Raw genomic sequence first — 11,307 nt, 5'->3', positions numbered from 1 at the left:
CCGTCTCATCCACCAAGGCTACAGGAAACAAATTCTCTCTCTCTCTCTCTCTCTCTCTCTCTCTCTCTCTCCACCCTTTCTTTCCTTTCCATCCATCCGTCTTTCGCATCCTTCTTATTTCCTAGCTTAATTTTATTTCCCATCCATTTCTACATTTCCTCCCTCCCTTCCATCATTCCTTCCTTCCTTCCTTTTTTTTTTCCCCTACCTTCCCCTCCCTCACGCCAGTCTTTAATTCCGTCATTTTTTCCCCCTGTCTTCCGTTCTTTATTTCCGTCTCAACCAAGGCTACAGGAAGCACAAAATTTGAAATTCTCTCTCTCTCTCTCTCTCTCTCTCTCTCTCTCTCTCTCTCTCTCTCTCTGTATATATGTATAGTTACCAAAAATTGTATAACTACCAATACCCACATTACTGTATGTGTGTGTATGCATGTATGTATGTACAGTATCTATGTATCTATGTATGTATACCTACAGTAGATGAGTGCAAGTAAATCAGTCACACATGATTTATAGATCGGCTGATATTACACACACACACACACACACACACACACACACACACACACACACACAAATCTAGCGCGCATTTAAGGGGAAGAAGATAGTCTAAGAGAGTTACTGAATGAATATGCCCGCTTATTTTAAACAGACGATGAGTGTTAAGATGCCTTGCTACCTGCGACTTACCCAGGAAATTACTAAAGGTCCCTAGGGAATACAAGTAATTAGTGGCGTATTTATAAAAGGTCTTTGCCATTTCGATAAGGCAGTTTATATGTTTACTATAATAACTTTTTTTTGTCTACCTTTTCGTTTTAATGTTTACATGTTTTTTATTATGAATCTTTCTCTTCCTCCCTCTGTGTGTGTGTGTGTGTGTGTGTGTGTGTGTGTGTGTGTGTGTGTAGAGGCCACTTCAACTTGAATACAAGGTCGGGTTGCATAAAATTCGACTTGATTTTGATATAGGAATGATTCTCCTTGGTTATTAGTCAAAATAACCATCCCATCAGGCAATCACTTGATCTGGAGGGGCTTAGGGGTCTCTGTCAGGGGAAAAAGAAAAGGATTTTACAGTGTTCCATCAAAATGTAGAGTTCAGTACAAGCGTTCGCAACCGTCATTTTAGACATATTTAAAAGTTAGTAGTGTGTCCTGAAGTCTGGCTTGTTTGTTGAGAGAGAGAGAGAGAGCGAGAGAGTTGGAGTGTATATTCTTAGGTGTTTGTGTATCCAGTGCTATATCCATATAAAATAGCTTCCGGTTCTTAAAATATGCACAAGATTTTTGTGTGCAAGCGACAGGCGTGAATGTGTGTATGTGTGTGTGTGTGTGTTTACTGAACTGTGATCACGGTCACCAGTTATCACCAGTTTTAGATGCACATATGTGCGTATTGCGTGTACATGACGTATGTGCACTCAGCAGTTCAGCTCAAGGTCATAACATGTTTGTTTATGGTGTATAGTCTTCACTTCCCAGATTAAAATTATTTTTATTTTTATTTTATCGTTATAGTTGTTGTGGGATGTTTGTGGACTATTATTATTATTATTATTATTATTATTATAGATATTGTGGGATATTTGTGGGCTGTTGTTATTATTATTTTTATTATTATTACTACTATTATTATTATTATTATTATTGCGATCCTATTGTTCTTTTCAGCTTAACATTACCATACCAGCAGCAACAGTAGTCTATTTCTCTCTCTCTCTCTCTCTCTCTCTCTCTCTCTCTCTCTCGTAAGTAGTGTAACAGTTATTAAAGTGGTAGTGGTAGTAGCGGCAGCAGTAGTAGGAGAAAGTTGAAATATATTGTTGAATGATAGTGATGATGGTAGTTGTAAGGATGGTGGTAGCGGATGGTGGTGGCAATGGGGTCAGGGAAAGTCTTGGTTTCAGCTACCATGACTATCACAGCTACCACTGTCTGCCAGAACTACCATCATGACTACCACATAAACCACAGTCATGTCCACATTCACCGTGATTACCACAGCTACCACCATCACTGCCATAGCTACCATCATCACTACCACTGCTGCCACCATCACTACAACTACCACTGTCACTACCACAGCTACCACTATCACTACCACAGATAACGTCATCATTACCATAACTACCTCTATGAGTACCACAGCTACCGCCATCACTACCACAAGTACCATCATCACTACCACACATATACCACCATCATAACCACAACTGCCACCATCGCCATCGCTACCACAGCTACCACCATCACTACCACAACTGCCACTACCACCATATTGTCACTTCGTTTTTCATTGTGTGTGTGTGTGTGTGTGTGTGTGTGTGTGTGTGTGTGTGTGTGTGTGTGTGGAAAGAGAAAGTTAGGTTCGAATGAGTCAAGAGAGAGAGAGAGAGAGAGAGAGAGAATATTTTTAGATAAGAAATGTATATTAGTCATTTGGTGTACCGTAATTTAAAGCACTTACAGTAATTAAGATAGATGTTGGAGTGGCACAGAATCTTTCAGTGATAATCGAATATGATATACCGTACGTTATCTTTGTTGTTGTGTAACCCAGGCCTGTCACCGCATAGACCCATCCACCCCAGGGAAGTTCCGTGTTGGTATCTTATGTTTCCTTGCGACAGACAACGAGAGTGAGAAAGAGAGGGTGAATTGAGTCTGTGCATGAATACGGAAGCATAGCGGATCAATATAATTTTATGTTCCCCTGCGACAGACAACGAGAGAGAGAGAGAGAGAGAGGCCAGTGCATAAGTACGGAAGCCAAGCGGATCATTGTAACTTCAGATAACCCCGAGAACACCAATAGAAACCAAAGATCATCTACAGATTCCACACCACCCAGAGACCTGTAAAGTCCGTATGGATCATATACCTTCAAATAACCCCTAAAACACCATTAGACACAAAAGAGCATGGACATACACCCCCTTAGAATGTATATGAAAAATTCTAACGGACATTATAACCTCCGCCACCTTCTTTTGTTGTATTAGCACTCTACCTTTTACAACAATAAATATTTTAATTCAATTCAAACTTCAGATAACTTCATATAACGTAATAGCATCAGTATAAATAGAAAGACATCGAGTTCAAACAAAAGAGCATCGAGTTCACCACCCCAACACGTATTTGGCGAGGTCGAACCCCAAGCAAAGAGAATTCCAAGTCTTTGCCAAGCGCGGGAATCGTATGTGGGTGTGTCATTGACCTTATGCACGGGATGGCGGGTAGGTTGATTCACTGACGCGTGCACGATCATATTCCTAGCTTCTCTCTCTCTCTCTCTCTCTCTCTTTGAAATAGGAGAGGGTACGTAACTTACTGTTACTGTTGTGAGTACTTGAAATTCGATGAACTTTTGAAGTATCAATGAGCCTTTCCTTACTTTGTCATTCATTTCAACTTGCTTGAAATATTCGTCCTCTTTGCAGCTAATTTCACGTAGCTTGTGACTGCGCGGCATTCTTCCCATACCGGGTAACACTTCTTCGTTACTAGCACCATAATAATAGCTCAGCATTCAAGGTGGAGAGATGGCCTATAGTCCTTTAACGTTCACTTTCCTGGATTTAGGTCCTTTTGCACCATATTCCACGTAGCTTGGTGGCAGAAGGCAACACTACTGCTTGACAGCCTTCCACAGCACTTCTTCGTGACTAGCCCCATATTGTGATAAGCTGGTGCAGCAACTCGGCATTCAGGATGGAGAGATGACAATTTTAGGCCAAGTTAGTGCAAAAGGAGTATAGTTAAAAGTGATCAGGCGTGGTGTAATCTGTTTTCATCTGATGGAACTGGGCTACTGACAGCTTGATGTTGTTGCATGGTATTTGGAGCCTTAGTTATGAGTTAAAAGTTAATCTCCTTGGTTACTAGGATATTAATCTACTTACACTTGGCCAGCAACCGAGCTGAAAGGGATTAGGGATGTTTGACAGGTTAAAGTAAACGCTGTCTGTCTGTCCCTTCAGCTGTCTGTCCATCTATCTGTCTGTCTGTACCTATATTTGTGTCTGTCCATCTGTCTGTATATGTCTGTCTGTCCCTTCAGCTGTCTGTCCATCTATCTGTCTGTCTGTACCTATATTTGTGTCTGTCCATCTGTCTGTATATGTCTGTCTGTCTGTCTGTCCCTTCAGCTGTCTGTCCATCTATCTGTCTGTCTGTACCTATATTTGTGTCTGTCCATCTGTCTGTATATGTCTGTCTGTCTGTCTGTCCCTTCAGCTGTCTGTCCATCTATCTGTCTGTCTGTACCTATATTTGTGTCTGTCCATCTGTCTGTATATGTCTGTCTGTCTGTCTGTCCCTTCAGCTGTCTGTCCATCTATCTGTCTGTCTGTACCTATATTTGTGTCTGTCCATCTGTCTGTATATGTCTGTCTGTCTGTCTGTCCCTTCAGCTGTCTGTCCATCTATCTGTCTGTCTGTACCTATATTTGTGTCTGTCCATCTGTCTGTATATGTCTGTCTGTCTCTGTCCCTTCAGCTGTCTGTCCATCTATCTGTCTGTCTGTACCTATATTTGTGTCTGTCCATCTGTCTGTATATGTCTGTCTGTCTGTCTGTCCCTTCAGCTGTCTGTCCATCTATCTGTCTGTCTGTACCTATATTTGTGTCTGTCCATCTGTCTGTATATGTCTGTCTGTCTGTCTGTCCCTTCAGCTGTCTGTCCATCTATCTGTCTGTCTGTACCTATATTTGTGTCTGTCCATCTGTCTGTATATGTCTGTCTGTCTGTCTGTCCCTTCAGCTGTCTGTCCATCTATCTGTCTGTCTGTACCTATATTTGTGTCTGTCCATCTGTCTGTATATGTCTGTCTGTCTGTCTGTCTAGCTATCCATCTGTCTGTTTATCTGTAGCCCGCCATAATTCCGTAGGGGGTGTCCACAAAAAAATCGCCTCCATTCCGCCTTGTCTTTTATCCTTTGGTTGCCCTTCCTTCAACTCACCCCCCCCCCTCCTTCCCACTTATCTCCTCACCGATCTATCTCATGCTTGATCTCCCCCTCCCTCTCCCTCATATATATCTCCGCCCCAGCCCTCCACCTCACCCTCCGTCTCCTCCCCCGCTCTCATTTCTAAAGTCCAACCCTTCATCTCGTCCTTGGTCTTCCCCTTCCCCTTTTTCATGTCTTTCCACTCCATCCCTCCATGTCTTCCTTGGTCTCCCCCGCCACCTCACTTACACTTCGTCAGTTTGTATATGCTATAACTATAACTATAACTATATATATATATGATTGTGTGTGTGTGTGTGTGTGTGTGTGTGTGTGTGTGTGTGCTTTCTAATCCTTGTATCGTCACCTGCAGATAATTTTCTTCAGCATCATGGGACAGAGTGAGCCAGTAATATTTAGATAAAAATAATCATAAATTATGATGGATTTTGTTTTAACAAGGCGTGAAATTGGCATCTCTCCATCTTGAATGCTGAACTGTTGTGAGATCAGCATTACAAGACGCTAGCCACGATGAAGGTGTATGGAAAGGGTGTAGGGCCTAGTGTTTTTCTTTGCCACTAAGCCACGGGATCTGCATAAGGACGAAAATCTGGTCCAAGCTAGAGTAAAATGAGTATAGTATCATGTTCTACGATCGATACAATGGTACAACTCGGCCAGGTTAGTGTGAATAGAGTACGGTGAGCAATTTAAGGCCAAGTGAGTGTGAGCAGAGTATAGTGAACAATGAATTAGATATGAAACCTAAATATTATGATGGAAAGATAAATGAGTCACTGTAGTAATTATAAAGGGTGATAAATAAAAGTCCCCGTGCACTTTTATATTGTTTGATAGGATGTGATTTATAATACTAACAGAAATAAAGCCATTGGATTAAAATAAAGTTACATAATGGCAGGGGACAGGGCGACATGGAGGGGATCTGTCTGGCCACCCCTTGCGGGATTAAGGCGTCTGGCTGTAGAGAGATAGAGATATTTATGATGTGTGTATGTTAAAAAATTGGTTAGAGTTATAGTATAGGTTTGGTCTGGGTACTGGATACTTTTTTTCACTCAGTAATATTCAAGTGCATAGGTACTTTTTGCCCACCCTGTTGTAGGAAATTGAGAATAAGTAAATTGGTAGTGCTGTTTTTATTTTATTTTTAGTTCTGCCCTTTTGAAACGGTTTTTGAGGGAGTTTTTTTTATTGATGGAGATATATCTAACGCTATTTATATAGATAAATAGATGGGTGTGTAAATAGGTATATGTAAACAATTAATAGCTCAATAAATAAAAATAGATTAGTCATTAAATAAAAATAAATCGGTTACTGACGGGAGCCGAGATTGCAAGGTACCGAAGTCGCGTTTATCCTCTCAGAGTTTATTGAACCGCCCAGTGAGGAGGCAACGACCGCGCGCCAAATCATTCACGTTTTTTAGCCAATTTCTCGCATTTCTCGTGACTCCATGGGATTAATCGTGATGGTGGGCATGCTTGGAGGGATTATGGTGCTTGTGGTATGCTTGTGTGCTGGTGTTAAGGCGCTAAAGGTGTTTATTTTTGTCGATAAATATGAGGCGGGTGGGAGGAGGAAGGAAGGCGGAGTGAATATCCGTTTTCTTTATTTAGCCGATTTGTTGACTTTTGTATTTACTCTCTCTCTCTCTCTCTCTCTTCTACGACATTATTATTTGTTATTATTATTCCTGGTATTATTATTATTATCATCATTATTATTATTATTATTATTTGAGTGATTGTATAGTCACTTTCATCTTGGATCTCATCTCACCGTATTCTTTTGGCTGTGAATTAGGACTGAGATGATGATTACTACTACACTACTACCGTACCACTGCAACTTTCACTACTACTACTACTACCTCTACTACTTTACTGCTGCTACTACTTTTTACTGCTACTGCTATTACTATGGCTACTACTACTACTATGTTGCACTACTACTACAACTGTCATCATCATCCGGACCTCCCTTCCCACCCTAGGGCAGGGTGAGGAGTAGCAACGTCCAGACAGCCAAAGTTAGTTCAATAGGCCGCTTTTCCATTCACTCATCATTCAAGCCCTCGAAATCCTGGCTCCCTAATGATAGTCTAAAAAATTTCACCACGTTCTGTAGCTTCACATGTACCTATCAGACAGAGCCAATTCGAACGCTGTCACGTTAAAAAGGGGCGCCAAATCCGTGGGCATGCACTTCGCACAAGATTCATCCAGCCAGGTCGATCTTTTGTCAGTCCCTTAGCCTTACCAACTTTCATACCTCTCTTCCTCACACACTTATCCACCATATCCCTCCACCTTCTTGGCCTGCCTCACCTCCCTCCTTCAATTTCGCTCAGATATACCTTTTTCACCACTATTGTTGTCCATCCTCTCCACATGACCATACCATCTCAGTACACCCTCATCGATTCTGGTATTCACAAACTTCCTCACTCCGCATATTTCACGAATCACATTATACCGAGTTCTATCCACTCTGTACTCCACATACATTCCTCAGCAGTCCCATCTCCACTGCTCTTACTCTTGACTTTTCATTTTCATGCCACACCATAGTCTCACATCCATATGTTAAAGTTGGCACTAACACTTTCATGTAAGTCTCAAGCCTCTGTTTCTTATCAAGTTCTTCATAGCACCAGCTACTTTCCTTTCTTGTGTCACTACTTTCCACTTCTTATACACATTTTCCTCTCTTTTTCTGTCACTGTACCCAGGTATTTGAATTCTCACTAATTCCATTCTCTCACCATTCTCTGTAACATCACGCTGGGATTCACCTTCTCTCTCAGTAACCATTACTTTACTCTTTTCTACATTTACTCTCAAGGCACGACGCTCACAGACGTCTACAAAACTCTGTGCCAGTCTACCAAGTTCTTGTCCTGTATTTGCAAGGAGCACTGCATCATCAGCATACAACAAATTTGAGATATTCCATCCATCACCATTCATTACCATCACCATTATCATCCCTCTCTCCATTACTCGTGTTTTTACTTCTCATCACCCCATCCATATATGTATTGAACAACCATGGGGACGTCACACGACCTTGTCGCACGCCCAAATTGATCGTGAACCATTCACTTAGATGCCCATTTACCCTTGCCGCACTGCCATTATGAAAACTTTTGACGGCACCAAGCAGCTTACCATCTACACCGTACATGCGCAGAACCTTCAGCAGTCCTTCTCTATATACTTTGTCGTATGTTTTTTCCAGATCCATGAATACCAAAAACACCTCAAGGTCCCTCTCACAAGCCTTCTCCACTGTCTGTCTCACAGCAAATATTTGATCCACACATCCGCTGCCACTCCCAAAACCACCCTGTTCATCACCCACTAGGACTTCTGATATCTCTCTTACTTTATAATAATTCTTCCATATACCGTACCTTCCCTACAACACTCAGTAAACTTATTCCACGATAATTCTTGCACTCACTTCGCCCACTTTTATTTTTGTACAGGGGTACAATCACTGCCTTTTTCCACTCTGCAGGCACAGTAATAGTAATCATCATCATCCGGACCTCCTTTCCCACCCAAGGGCAGGGTGAGGAGTAGGCTAGCATTGTTCAGACAGCCCAAGTTTGTCCAAACCAATGGGCCACGCATCAATCCACTCATCATTCAAGCCTCCGGAATCGTGGCTGTATCTGATATGCCCAAAAACTTTCACCACGTTTGGTAGCTTCGCATAAACGTATCCGATAATTAATCCGAACATTTTCACGTTAAAAAAGGGTGCCAAATCCATAATAACAATAATAAATAATAATAATAATAATAATAACTACAATCAGCTTCATACCAGCCCACCCATTTGACCCTCTGAGAAGTATTATTACTGATAAGGTTATCTCATCATTATCATGGGCTGATCTCTCTCTCTCTCTCTCTCTCTCTCTCTCTCTCTCTCTCTCCTGTATATTTATCTGTTTGTCCGCTATCAGTCTTTATCTGTGTTTTTTATCACTCCATCTCCAGTATCTATGTCGTATCCCAAAGTAGTAGTTACTCTGTCCACGTCAGCCTGTGAGTCGTAGAGAAAGAGAGTGAGAGCACCTATTCCACAAAGACCGTCTCAGTAACCTTATATTTTAAACGTTACGTGTACCGTGTAGAGGCCACGGTACCAAATATATGAAGCCGTACCGTTGCATGTACCGTTATATGTACCAAATACGATACTGGGGCACCGCTCTCGTACTGAAGGGGTTGGGGCACGTAGGTGGTGTCAATAAACCGGAGAGGGACGCCTTCACTTGGTGGCACCAGTAACGGCCTTGTGCAAGAGGTTCTCGGTTCGCTCCCTATCCCCCGAAATGAGGATGTTGGATTGCGTGAGAGTAACTTGAGTCTACAGTCCACTGGGTTCAGTTCTAGATGAGACGGGATGTAACTACTACTACTACTACTATTTTATTTTTCCATTACTGTTTACCACTACTGCTTTTCTGCTGCTACCACTACTACTTTTCTACTACTACTACTACTACTACTACTATTTTATTTTTCCATTACTGTTTACCACTACTGCTTTTCTGCTGCTACTACTACTACTACTACTACTACTACTATTTTTTTTCCATTACTGTTTACCACTACTGCTTTTCTGCTACTACTACTACGACTGCTACTACTACTACTACTACTACTATTTTATTTTCCCATTAATGTTTACCACTACTGCTTTTCTGCTGCTACTACTACTACTACTACTACTATTTTATTTTCCCATTAATGTTTACCACTACTGCTTTTCTGCTGCTACTACTACTACTACTACTACTACTACTACTACTACTACTACTACTATTTTATTTTTCCACTACTGTTTACTGCTACTGCTTTTCTCCTAGCACCGTACTACTACTACTATTACTTTTATACTACCACTACTATATTTTTCCATTACTGTGACATTTACTACTACTACTACTATTACATTTCCACTACAACTCCTACTACTACTACTACTGCTACCACTACAACTACTACTACTACTAGTTACTTTTGCTATATTTTCGCCACACATTTGCCGTAAGGTGTCCCCACAAACAGGGAAAAATAAAGAGTGAAATCAGGAAATTCGAAATACACTGTCAGTCACCGAATAGGACATGATGACAGAATCGATGTACGTGACTGACTGATGCTCACTTTACTGCGCTGGAGAGAGAGAGAGAGAGAGAGAGAGAGCAGTGTTTCCTCTTATATCCCTCTAAGTACAAATATTCGGTAGTTTCTCGAAGACGGTATATAACGGACGTGGACTGAAGTTTGCAAGTACCGCGTTTCATTTTAATCCGTCCTTTATTAACGGAGTAATAAGGGCTGGACTGGGGCAAGATACTAGTTTTCACCTCCTATCTCCGTCCTTACTAATTGCCAACTTAGTCTTATTTAGCTTAGAGTTTTATTTAGATTTTTTATTTGCCTAGAAACACCGGCCTTATGTAAGTTTAGTTATTTCCGTACCTCGGGTGTTTGGCAGGGTTTGATCACAGATATTTCTTCTCCCGTGCCGTACACACAGCCAGGTATAAACGTTGCCAGGGTGAAACGTTTCTTTAGGGATGTAAGAACGTTTGACAAGTATTTCTCCGCTCCCACATTTCATTTTCCACAGCTGGATGAGATTCCTGTGGAGATAGTGGCTTGGTGTGTATCTCTGCCTAATATTTCGCCTCTTCATCTTGTGACTTTCCTCTTCTGCTTGTCACTTTCCCTTGCTGGCTATTATTGCTGAGAGAGACTTGGCAAGCGTCTCTGCCTAATATTTCACCTCTTCCACCTGTCACTTTCCTTTTCTGCTCGTCGCTTACATCTGCTGGCAAGTATTCCTAAGCTGAGTGTGGCTTGGTATGTTTCTCTGCCTAAGCTAATATAATTATCACGTCATTTACTTGTCACTTCCCTCTGCTGGCTAATATTCCCAAGCTTAGAGAACTTGGTATGTTTCACTGCCTAATATTTCACCTCCTCTACTTGTCATCTTCCACTGCAAGCTAATATTGCTAAGCTGAGAGAGACTTGGTACGTTTCTTTGCCAAATATTTCACCTCTTTAACTTGTCACTTTCCTCTTTTAGCTATCATTCCCTAGCTGAGAGAGGCTTTGTATATTTCTCCGCCTAATATTTCACCTCCTGTACTTCTCACTTTCATCTATCTATCTATAGCCCGACGCCCTAATCCCGCAAAGGGTGGCCGCAGACAAAACGCCTCCAAGTCACTCTGTCACCCACCATTTGACTACCCTCCCCCCAACTCACCCCCCCTCCCTCATATACC

Source organism: Coenobita brevimanus, chromosome 15, assembly GCF_032717465.1.
Source record: "Coenobita brevimanus isolate Jiangsu-jjx chromosome 15, ASM3271746v2, whole genome shotgun sequence".
Taxonomy (NCBI): domain Eukaryota; kingdom Metazoa; phylum Arthropoda; class Malacostraca; order Decapoda; family Coenobitidae; genus Coenobita; species Coenobita brevimanus.
This window is presented reverse-complemented; position numbering follows the sequence as displayed.